The sequence below is a fragment of the Falco cherrug genome, chromosome 11 (assembly GCF_023634085.1).
Source record: "Falco cherrug isolate bFalChe1 chromosome 11, bFalChe1.pri, whole genome shotgun sequence".
In the NCBI taxonomy this organism is placed as follows: domain Eukaryota; kingdom Metazoa; phylum Chordata; class Aves; order Falconiformes; family Falconidae; genus Falco; species Falco cherrug.
In genome coordinates, this window is record NC_073707.1 from 14183913 (window position 1) to 14196103 (window position 12191).

Genomic DNA, 12191 nt, shown 5'->3' on the forward strand with positions numbered 1-12191 from the left:
ACTATTGACCTGTATAAATATATCAGCAAGCCCCATCAAACTGTCTTTAGCTGGCTGGTTTCTTCCAAAAGAAGGCTCCTCTGCCTGCAGTCCTGCTCACCAGAGCTTGGTGGAAGGCTCCAGATTTTGTGTGGGTCCTGCATGAGGTAGCAAAGAGGAGTGTCCAGTGGCTTTCTGTTTTCCAGTCTCCTGAGCTGCTGAAACCGGTTCAGCCCTGAGCATTATTCAGACTGGCTTCCCTGCAGCCCAGTTTCCTTTTACTCAATCCAGTCTGACTGAAGGCTACCAAACGGAGTAGTGTTCCTCCCTCTGTTCTGCCAGATGGGGTCTCCCAGGTTAGATTGGCACATGCATAGTTTTGGCCTGACACAAACTGAACCTGTAACACACAGAACGTCGCCTGCTTTGTGCTGGATGAACAGCATGATCCAAGTCAGCCCACAGCCCGAGGATACCCACAGGTGACAGAAGGGAGAGGGCAGGAATGCACATGTGGGATGCGGGGAGGCCATCTCTGTTGGAAGCAGTTTGCATTTAAATTGGATTAAGCATTTCATGTAACCCTTAGTTACACTGGATTTAGCTTCCAGGCCACTCTTAGTCATCACAGTTTGCAGCGTCTCTCCCAGAGGCCACTCCACAAACTATGTGCCACAGTCCACTGTCATCTCCAGCGCTTCTGCTCTCTTTGCGTAGCCCGTAAGCTGGATGGAAGAGTGTCTGCATGTCAGCCCCACTAGCTCCTGACCAGCCGGGGCAGACCAGAACTGTACCCACTGTGAAAGACCCTTTCAACGCTCCTTCCATGTCCTCAGGGATGCAGCAGTCAAGGGAAGCCTTAGGCTTGGGGTCTGTCCATGTCACAGCATAGCAGCTGTGCCTGGCCATGGGGAAGAGGAACCAGAATGGATGACACACCGCTGCTGCTGGTCAGCAGCCGGCACAGTTTCAGACAAACGTGTTTAGCATCTCATGAGCAAGCTGTGGTTAAATCCTGGGCAGCACAAAAAACCACAGGCAGGTAAATTAACAGAGAACAAAAATTATCTCCAGCCTATGTGGCTTGCCAAACTGCAGTTGGTTTCATGTCCTCAATTGAGTTCAAACATGATAGCAGCTCCTAATACAACACAAGACTTCAAAAAAAGCCCTAAAACCAACACCATGGGGACGGCAACTTCTACTGCCCAAGAGGATGAGCTAATCAAATTATACAAGAGGAAGGGGGTGGCAGCATTCAACTTTCACCTTTTCTGAACTTCTGATATTTTTCCAGGGAGGGCGTTGGTCTCTTCAAGAAACATCACCTCCTGTAGAGTCACATAGTGAAATTGCTTACAGGAACTTTTAGGAAGTGACCATGGACCACATATGTGATTCTCAGCCCAAAGTCAGCTAAACAGCCCTGCTTTTCCTTTTTCTTTGCATATGTGGCAAGGCCATTGCACGGGGCATGGTACCGTTGTCCCAGTTCAGTAAAACTCATGAGCATGCCTGTAGCTTTATCCAGCTGCTTAGGCTGCAGTTCCATCACTGGTTAAGTGAACCTAAAATTGATGTCGCTCTGGTCCTCTCCTTTTCCTTGCACTGGCTGCATGTTCCCATCTTTCTTCCTACATTGATGGTGGCATTTACCTGACCCCTGGAGCTGAATGGAGCTCCAGATTCCAATCTGGCAGAAAATGAAGTCCACAGGAAAAATGAATACTTCTTGGCTATTTTGAATTACCACAAAACCACACCCATAAACCCATCACTGATCTGAACCCTCCATAAGACAATTTCAAAAAGCAAGTTACTGTAAATTGAGAGTCCTCTTGCATTTATCATTCTGCAAGATGTCAGATATGTTTCAGAACCACAGATAATTAAATTTTGAAAAACATGAGTAATTAAAGACCTTGTTCTCCAGAAAGTCTTTTCTTTCCTGACTCTTGAGGAAAAAAATGCAACTGTTTCTAGCAATTTCTTCTTTAAAGCATTTTCAGAAAACAAAAAGCTAAAAGCTTGCAAGGGGGGGGGAGGGGCAGAAAGAAAAAAGATAATTTTAGTTGAAGATGCAAAAATCTTGAGTAATTTCTCGTAGTCTTTTACTGGAATCCAATAAACACATTACCAAATTACACTGTATATTTTACTAGGCTAAGTTATGTTTCTGTGTATTAGAGGCACAGCATGAAGAAAAACAATAAAAATATTAACCTCCTTCGTATAACTCAGTAGAGTTATAAAATATCTAATTGAATAAACTACATTTGACATGAACAAATGGCGACATTTCCATGTAATGTTGTCTTTTTGGCTTCCTGACAAAGAAAAGCTTAAGGAACTATGATTTTTGTTTCCTAAGGGCAAGTTCTTCTATTTTTATAAACTCAGCAATCAATACTAAAGTATGAGCATAAGCACTTTTAATTTATGAACTGTGTACTTTGAGTGAGTTTAATAGTTTAATCTTACACATGTTGTTATAAGAGTGCTTATTTTTGTTGTACCGTATAGGATTGCTTAATGGAAAATATTGCATTAAAGCATAAAAGCAGCTATATATTTATAAAACCAGAAATGGAATAATTAAGACACAGTGAAATTAATACTGTGCTGATTTTTTGTAAGCAGAAGAGCAGCATTAACTTGAGGGAAAGCACAACCCCAAACAGGGAGCCTGCACTGATGTCACCCCTAGGCAGAGGACCATCAGAAGATGTGAAGGTCCTCTCTGGCTGGTGCCCAGATGAACAGGCTTCTTCCTCCCTGGCAAGCATTTGGCACTCTTCTTTTTCACTTAAAGACCGGAGTCCAGCACTCCTGAGTTTCGACATCTGGCTTAGGTGCCGTTTTGTACCCAATTCCCAACTCTGATGATGTGGCTTGTCCAGCGTGTCCCCTCCAGAGCACCGCTCCAGCGCCTGCCTGTGTTTGAATGGATCTGCCAGTTTGCACAGAGGTGGGAGTCAGCCAGGAGGGGTTACACGTGTTGGTTTAAACTGACCTAGAAAAGACTTAACAACAACAACACTCATCTATAAAAATATCACTCCTATTCATCTCAGAGAATAAGGAGTAGACTTTTATGAGACTAGCTGCGGAGTGAATCACTGCTGTCCATTGTTCACAGCTGAAATATAAAGTGACCTGCTGTTAGTGTTACAGAGAGGATGGCTTTTCCCACCGAGCCCACATTCAGCTCTGATAAGGATTTTCACAATGTGTATTTACCATGTAAAAGCAGGCTTTTTTGCTTTGTAATATTGATGTTAGCCGCAGATGGGCTGGTGGTTGCCATGCAGATGATAATGTTCCAGAGTGTTTCAGTTATTATTAAATGGAAAGTCGCTCCATTTGCATGTCGCCCTAGAAAAGGCACAAGAACCATCTTGAGAATCAATATTGATAATACTCTGAACATGAAGCAAAAAATAAACACACACAGCAATAAGGAGCACGTATCGTGGTGACTCTGATAGCTGTTAAAAGACTGCAATAACATGCAACAGGAAAAGCAGGAAATTTAAAAGAAAGCAAAAATCAAATGTGGCCTATCCAACTTGGCGAAACCCAATATCAGAGCCAATTCTTCATAACTGTATTCTGATTAAGGCCACGCATTAATTAGCAGGTTGCAGAATGTCTATATACAGCCGCAAACTTGACGTGTCAAATCCATGTAGCAGTGTAGGTGAGCGCCCCGTGCAGGAGGAGTGCGCACGAAGAGCAGGCAGACCCAGGCCAGCTGAGCTGCTGGTCATCTCCTGGGAGCGTTCAGGGGCCAGGGAGAGACCTCACACCACCTTTGGCAAGGGAACACAGCGCCCAGGCGAGCCTACACCTGCATTACTGAATGTGGGGCTTTTTGTTCTTTTTGGCCTATGGAAATGTAACGAGACAAAGCAGCAGGTGAGGAGGTTTGTTTCGTAATGCCAATTTGCAACCCACATCACACACAACTAGGAAAGGTGATACTCGCTCACCCAGCTGCCTCAAGCTAGGATGAAGAGCTCGTGACCACGTGTGGGACCAAATGGTTCGTATGGCTCACACCTTTCTCAAACAAGTCTAACTTCACAACCTGGTTATGTAGTCAGTAATTAATGGAAAATCATATCATCTGAAGAGCAATTTCTACACCAGCCAAACTGACCCCTCTGATAGCCTGCTGTGTTCTCTCAGTGCCAGCTTTTATATTTCTATTTATGGAGGAAATAAAAGATTTTCAGGAAAGCATACGTACAGTATTTTTCTTAGCTCATTTAATATTACTAGTAGCCTGACTCCTACTAAGTATTCAGTTAAAATAGATTAAATCAACCCATCAAAACAGAAGATCATGTGAATCAAGGCATGGCAATGAAGACCAGACAAGTGTGGAGTCCTACACACCCTCTGTAGGCAAGTCTCATCATACAGGCAGGATTCTCATTTATTTGATTAATTATGAGAGTGCGTGTGCGCACACATGCACAATAAAATAAAAAAACCCTTTTACTATGTTCTAAAAATATTTAAAGCAAGCAAAACCCACAGCAGACAGAACTAGGAAGGACACCGTGCGGCTGGTTTGGAATTTGAACCAAGGGAAAGGCAATTTTTCCCTTAGTTCCTCACTGATTGCGTGCAGTGCTCATCCCAGCAGAGCCCACGTTATGTCCTAAACTTGTCAGTGAAGGACAGCATTGACACTTTGGACACAGGTGAAAGATGGAACATGTTCAAAAACACTGAATAACTGGTGAAGTAGGGGCAAATCCCGATTCAGGGCTAGTGGTAAGCCATAGTGATTCCACTGACCTAGATGTGGCTTCTTTCCTTCAGCTCAGGCTGGGGTCAAGCAGCCTACTCATTTCCTGATGAGCAGGGCAGCATCGTCATTATCCACATTTAAACAGAAGAGAGGGACGTCAGAAACTAACCTGGAATGCAGAAACAATTTGTGCATCACTTATTAGAACGAAGGAAAACAGTACATGAGTAATTGGAGTCCTCAAGGAAGGAAAAACACAGAACAACATTGGTAAAGCTGAAGTAAAATACAAATGAGAGTGCTTGTGTGTTCCCTCATCTGCAGCCACAGCTCTCAGCCTGCTTACGCAGGCTTACCTCTTGGTATGGCAGACAACTTTTCTGCAGTGAGAGGAGAAAAATCATAAGCTCAGCTCAGTATCTCATGATTTAATGCACCAGAAATTCACTTAGTTTTAATTTTTTTTTTTTATAGTTTGCTATTTCAGCTGGACCCAGATAATTTTTTTTTAAAATTATTGTCACAGGTTTACCTTTTCTAATAACAGTGAAGTGGCTATGGATGTGAATTATAGCATTATAGTTGTTGCCACGGAAATAAACTGCAATGTTATAAGCACAAAAATAAAGAGCCTGCTGCAAAGGAAGATGCTGCAGCCATGGCTTTAAGGAAGTGCTTTTTCGCTAATAAATGTTGAACCAGTTCCTCCAGACTTCCTGAACCATGGGAGGTAATATAGCAGCCCCATTTTGCATTTTTATAGAACTGTGCATGATGTCTCAAATCACTTTAGAAACCAAGAGTGCCTCATATTTGATGGCTTGACGTTAAAAGGTAGTTTTGTCATACCAGGAACTCAAGTGGGACCTTCTGAGCCTGTTTCTGTCATGCTGAAACACAATCCCAGGAGCACGTAGTTGCCAAAAAAGAAAAAAAATAATCTCTTTTGCAGCAAAAATATGCATGCATGAGCATGGCTAAGATACCTCACAGCAGACCCATCCCTTCAGAAACTCACCTTACGCAGGAGGACTTCTCCACTGGCTGTATCCTTTGAGCCTGTAGCCATGCGATGCCACAGAGAGCTGCAAGGGGGCCAAAGGCTGGTGTGATCTAGAGACCTGTTTTAAAGGGAGGAGGAAAAAAAAAAAGATTTAGTGTGGCTTAGTTATTCTTGCATGATCAAGGCAAAAACCACACTGCGAAAAAAACCCTCACTTGCAATCAATTAAATACCGTTTTGAGAAAAGCCATCTCCTAACCTTGCTCAGAGGATCCAATAGACCATTAGTAACGTCCCAGCCCAGGTGGCTCACATCAGCCTCACACACGCTGGGCTGCCCCACCAGAGATGCTGCCTGTGGAGGCAGCAGCCGTCGGGAAGTACATGCTGGGAAGAGACCTCTTTGGTACTCAGGTTGAAGACATGGTTACTACGTAAACAAGGAAACCAGTACTGGCTGCAGAGAAGCCCTGGCACCCATACGTGCTGGTCTGCATCTTGTGAAGTCCAGCTCCAGGGCGTGGGGGAGTGAGGAGCTGCGGGTGCAGCTGCTGTCCTGCTCTACGTGTTCACAGAGAGAAATAGGTACCAAACGAAATAGGTTTCCAAAGAGCATGCCCGTGCCAGGGAGGGGACGTGGGACAGCAGAGCAACAGGGGACACAAGTCCACCACTCCCACCACAAACATGTTCCTTCAATTAACAGAGCAGAGGCACAAATGAGGTTGCAATAGCTCCTCATTTTTTTACTTTCTAATCCGCTTTCCCAGCCCCTCCAGAAGAATCAGAGGACCAGGCTTGCAGAGGCTCCCTTGCGCATCCCTGCCTTACTCGACCCTAACCCACCCTCGCCGGCTGGGATTCTGCCTCGCTTGGGCAAGGCTGCAGGTCATCATCCCCGGCAGCTGCCCGTGCCCTACCTGCAGGGGTGCTGGGCTGCCAGCCAGCCCCGCCGACCTCCCTGGCAGGCGCACGGGCAGGCATGGTGGGACAGAGCCAGCCAGCCGGGCTGAACGCCCCCGCCCTGCACGTCGGTGGTCGCTGGGCATCAGGGAAGGAGCAGCTAGAGGACGCAGCGGCCAGCTGTGGGCATTGCCAAAGCCCACCCTCCATCTGCTCTGCGGGTACACGCAAACACACTTTGCTTTCGTAGTCTTAGGCCGACTCATGTCACAAACAGTCAATTAGCTTTTTAAAAGTTAAATAAGCAAACAGAACAGGAGATTATAACTGATTAACTGAAGGGCAGGAAACATGAGAAGCTGGTTTACTAGAAAGAAAAGATCTTGTGCTGAGATCTCCAGTAATTAGCAGCAACAAGACCTACAGAAATTTATGAGAGGAAAAAAAATATCGAACCCTTCCTGTTTAAATGTTCTCTTTTCACATGTTTTGCTTGGAAGACTAGCTTAAAATACAAACACAGGCTGGGTCTCAAATACAGAATAGATTCATGCTCTGCAAAAGTCATATGCTCAGATTGCAAATCAAATGAATGTGGATCAATGCAAGCTTTTTTTTTTCTTTCCCCCCAAATTGTGTATTTTGTTAACAGCTGTCAGATTGACAGCTCAATACTTTACTTCAAGCATCTGGAAGGCGAGTTGGTTACTGCTGGCAAATGCTTCAGGTCCTCCTCAGAACACAATTGTAGACCGAAGCCACTAGAGAGTAAAAGGAAGGCTTCCTTCGCCGTTACTGAACACTGTGATTCGGTCATAATTCAGCAATTTCAGCTCAGCAATGGCTTTGTGACCTGTTTATCAGCCTGCATGGAGCTGCTGTCGATTGAGCAGAAGCCTACCTGGTTTCATTACACTGGTTCAGAAGTATCTTCCACCTGGTTCCTGGAGCAGCAGAGTCTCCCTGATTCACATAATGAGATCCCCAGGCAGAGCTGAAACCCTGACCTAGATTTCAATAGCTCTCCAAGCTGTGTTTATGCATCTTCAGCATGGCTGTGTTTACTCTTTTAAATTGCAGATAAATTGCAAATTAAAGAGAACCCTGGGTCTTTTTTTTTTTTTTTTTTTTTTTAAGGTGCATTTATCTCTGCTTCACTCTCCTGGCTTTGGCTTTCTTTGGCTTTGCTGGATATTTCAGAAGAAAGCTTGAATCAAAATTAAGCCTCGCTCCAATTGATAACAAGCCATAGGATACACTTGGAAAACCAACGCTAGCTGAGCAGCAGTAGTTTCATTGCGAAGGAGGACAGCAGGTCTGATCCTGACTGAACACACAGAGTTGTCAGGTTGTTATTCTGCATTATGTTGTGCGAAGGTCCCAGGTGCAACTACAGCTCCAGGACGTGGGTCTCTGCATGGGGTTGAGGATGGTGCTTGAACTCCAACGCAAAGGTGAAGTAGAGCAATATTATTCCATTTCCCTGATAGTAACTTGCAAACACCCGAGGTAAATCTGCCTATGGATACAAAGCAACATAGAACTGGAGGTGGCCCTGGGGGGCTGTTGGGCCTCATAGTCCTGTGAGTTCCACCAGCAGCGCTGCCAGGGTGGCCAGCCCCTCTCCCATGTGGGGGCATCACTTACTGTTTGCACCTCACTTCCAAAAATCCTCAGCAGCGGCCAGGCTCTTCCCCAGCTGAAATGGGTGACAGCAGGATTAGGCCACTGCAGAGGATTCTGAAAAACCCTCAGATACAGAGCAGCCTTCCTTCACCTTCCAAAAACAATCACAGATTTGGGGAAGAAAAAGCCCAAAGCTTGAGCACCTTCCATGACAGTGCATTGTGGTGGCTCTGCGTGCACATCCTCACCACGGGAGCTGGTGAGGTTATCAGCGCCCAGCGACATCTCATGGGAAATGATGGAGCAGGGGGCTAAGCTAGCAACTTTCCTTTGCTAGCTTACCACCACTGGAAAGCGGGGAGCCCTTTTTCATAAGCCACCGTCATAGACACAGGAGGTGGCGTCTGGCTCCTTGGGCAGTGATCTCGTATTTGTGTAAAAACCTGCCTGTGGACACGCTGGAGGCCCCTGGCTAGGGCCGCTGCAGAGCAGGGCGGTGCGGGCAGCAGGCACGTGCTTTTTGGAGCCTGCTGAAGCCTTGTTCACATTAAAAAGTGAATGAGCGAGTGACAAACTGTTGAATATTTTTGGCCTAAAAATAGCTCTCCCACAACCTCACCCTGCTTATTTCAGTGCAGCGCTGAACTGCCATTAATTTACACTCACCGGAAAAGAGAAGGAATGATAACATTTTTGTTCTTTCCATAAATGTTTTCTATTTGAGTACTTAACATTGTGGACTTCCTTTGATGGGACTTGCGATGGCAAAAATACATTTTTTCAAAACGGTTTTTAGAAATCCCTGTCAACACTTGGATACCTACAGAGCTGTGACCGCCCAGCTGTCACCTCCATGCGAGTTCCCCAGCAGCCAGCCCTGCAATGACACAGGTAGGAGGCACAGGTCTCTGCTGCAGGCAAAGGTGAGAGCTGGGGAAGAGCTCTGCCCTTCTCAGCCCGTCGGTTTGCACTCTGATTACTCCTGCTGAGAAAAAAATTCCCAACAGGTCTGAGAGGCGGGAAAGAGTGGCAGAATTAGGGCTCTTTCTGTGCTTGGAGTCAGGCAGGGCTTGAAGAACTTTTAACACTGAGAAGGGAACAGCTCAGCTTTGAATGCATGGGAAGCTGGAGATAAAGTCTGAACAGCCCCCTTCAAATCAAGAACTTCATGTCTGCTTTTGCTCTGCGTGAGGTACCACAGCCCTTTCCCCTTGCCTGCTCTTTGCACACACCAACGGAGATCCCACGGAGCTGAATTTTGTGCCATCCTGCTCCCATTGCCTTAAGGAGGCATGCCTGTACTCAGGGACTAAGCCTGGAATAAAGCCCTGCTCTGCATGGTGAGAAGATAGAGAATTGACCTTCAGGTGAGCAAGAGGTCCTGTTCCCATCCCTGCTGCAGCCTGCACTCTCTCAAGCAGCCCCATGCTAGGGGTCTGGCAACCACATGGCCGCTCAGCACATCACACCTTGCTCATCCGGCTGAAAGCTACCTCGCCATGGAATGCTTCGGAGTGACACCGGCAGCGATGGGGAGCAGGAGGAGCCAGCCCATCCCCTCCTGTCACAAGGCACCGCTCTGCCAGACTAAGCAAATCCCTAAAGCACATGAAATGCTGTAAGCCTGCCGTGAAGCCACCTCCTCGTGGGCATGGTATCCCATACCCAAGGCAACATCCACCACTCAGGCTGATAGTTGGCCAAAAGAAGAGTTGCAAAGCTTTGTCCAGGAAGGAACATTAGCTTTTCTTGCAACTTCACTGAGAAAGATTTGGAAACTGGTCCCCGTAATGAGGTGGGTATTACATTTCTGTCATTCTGCAAAGGCTCGTGAAAGCCAGGCACCACCTGGCACAGCACTGCCTGCAGCAGCAGTTCCAGCAGGCAGCTGGGGCCGTTTCAGCTCCGACCGTTTTCCCCACAGGTACGTTCATGAAACTACCTCTACTCAAAGCCCATTGCTGGCCCTGCTCATGCAGCCTGAACACTGTCCTGCTGTTTTCAGTCAGGGTTTTCGATAAGCCTTTTGCAGGATGAAGTCTCCCTCTTTGAAGCACTTGCATTAGTAGCCTCTGCTGTTTGTTGTTAATCTCCAAAACATGACTGTAAAATGATACAGTTGGTTAAATAGGAAAAACAGTTTTTTCCAGCTGCCCTGATGGCACTGTCATGCTCTGTTGTGATGGCCATGACCATGTACATTACAGTGCCCATCAAATCTCCCTGTTTGGGCTTATCTCTGCTGCTGTCACTTGCTGGTGAGGCTGTTTGGTGCGTCACCCACCCCACCTCACACTCTCAGCTCCAGTCTGTTCCTCTGTTCCTCCATATGGCACAAACCAGGACTGTGATGCTGATTAGAAGAGCTTTAAAATTTATCTTGTTTGATTTATGTCTTCAAAGGCCTCTGGAAAATGTAAATCTGCATGGGGGGGGGGGGGGGGGGGGAGGGAATACATTTTTGAAACAGCTCCAGATTAAGCACATACAACAAAAGGCAAGGGAGAGGAGGTCAGACTGACCAGAGAGGTGTGGGAACCCATCTTCTCTTCTTTGGCAGGTCGCTGGGGCAGTCACCGGTGGTGCAGCAGGCAGCTCTCCAGGCTTGGTCTGACCTGGTGACAGCGGCCATGGTCCAACCGAAGTACCAGACTGTCAGCGGGGGCCCCGGGCAGCTCTGGCAGGAGTGGCATTTCCTCAGGGGGTTGGAGGAAGGAGTGAAAGGATGGTGAGTTGAAATGCTGGGGGATGCCTGAGCGGTGGGATGAGCCCAGCTGGCCATGCAGCTGCAGGGAGGGGAAGGGCTGGGGGGTCCCCTGCCTGTCTGGGACTGCTGTGGCTCCCTGGGGATGCAAGGGCACTGTGGGCAGACTTATTGCCTGCACATTTTGTGTCCCTGGGAAGGTAAGTAACCTGTATAAATACAGATTAATGTAGTCGAAAAGATTTGGATGCTTAAATCTGTAGCTTTTAGAACAGATGGCTGCTGCAGGACCCCACTGCCTCAAAAAAGGGGGGCATGGAGATGCAGGAAAGAAAAGGCCATTCTCTGCCCGTGTCTTCCCATCAAACACACAGAGTGCCTTTTATTTATTTATTTTGGAACGGCACTGCAGAACCCTGAGACCAATAATGGACCATAATGAGCTAAAACTGCTGACCATGGCTTAGCTGTATGTAATTAAAACCCCGGTACATGCATGGCGTTAGCGAGGAGTGCCCAGGGAGCAGTGCATAGCGCTCTGGCAGCCTTCCCATGAAGGGCCGCCCTGTACCCCACCGCCTCTTCCAGGGGAAGACCCCTGCACCGGGAGCCTTCCCTCAGCTGGGACCGCTGCCGGCAGCCAGCAGCTGGGCCCCCATCCTGGCAGGGCTGCGTGCCCCCACGGGTGCCACCAAGTCCACCCGAGGGGAACTCAACCTCCAAATGAGAGGTGCCTGGGAAAAGTAATATGAATAAACAACAAATCAGCAGCACTCGCAGATGCCCTGAAGGTGATACGGGTTCTTTTATGTTCTTCTAAATTAGATTCACAGAAATTCATTTAGCGATGCTAATGCTGCAGGCCCAGGAGGACTGCATCATCCTTTATGGGCGCATAAATACGTGTTTCATTCTCTGTCACATTTAGTATCAGCAAAGATTTCACACACAGCTGTAGATCAGCTCCCTTTTGATCATGATCTGCCACCCTTTTCTAGCCATTCAGATTTATAGCAACATTAATAGTTTCAAAATAATAGCATTTACTGTATACTAGATTTCAATAAATTAGAAGGAAGCAACAGTTCCTAACAAAGACTCCAGAAAGCAACAAAGCTGGACTGAATGTAAGCTTTTTCATCCCAATTAACACATCCTTGTCTATTGGCAGAAAGTTTCCATTGCAGCTGTGAGAAAATAATTCCATGGATTAT

The 12191-nt window shown here is 46.7% G+C and overlaps 1 long non-coding RNA gene across 1 annotated transcript in view; it reads right to left on the reverse strand.

The window, feature by feature from the left end:
* Positions 1-2066: 2066 nt before the first annotated feature.
* LOC114016506 (uncharacterized) overlaps positions 2067-12191 on the reverse strand; it is a 33810-nt gene continuing 23685 nt past the window's right edge. The window contains exons 4-6 of the long non-coding RNA XR_003560975.2: positions 5760-5862; positions 4789-4910; positions 2067-3354 (exon numbers count right to left, since the gene is read on the reverse strand). This is a non-coding gene — a long non-coding RNA (uncharacterized LOC114016506). The remainder of the gene's footprint in view (positions 3355-4788; positions 4911-5759; positions 5863-12191) is intronic.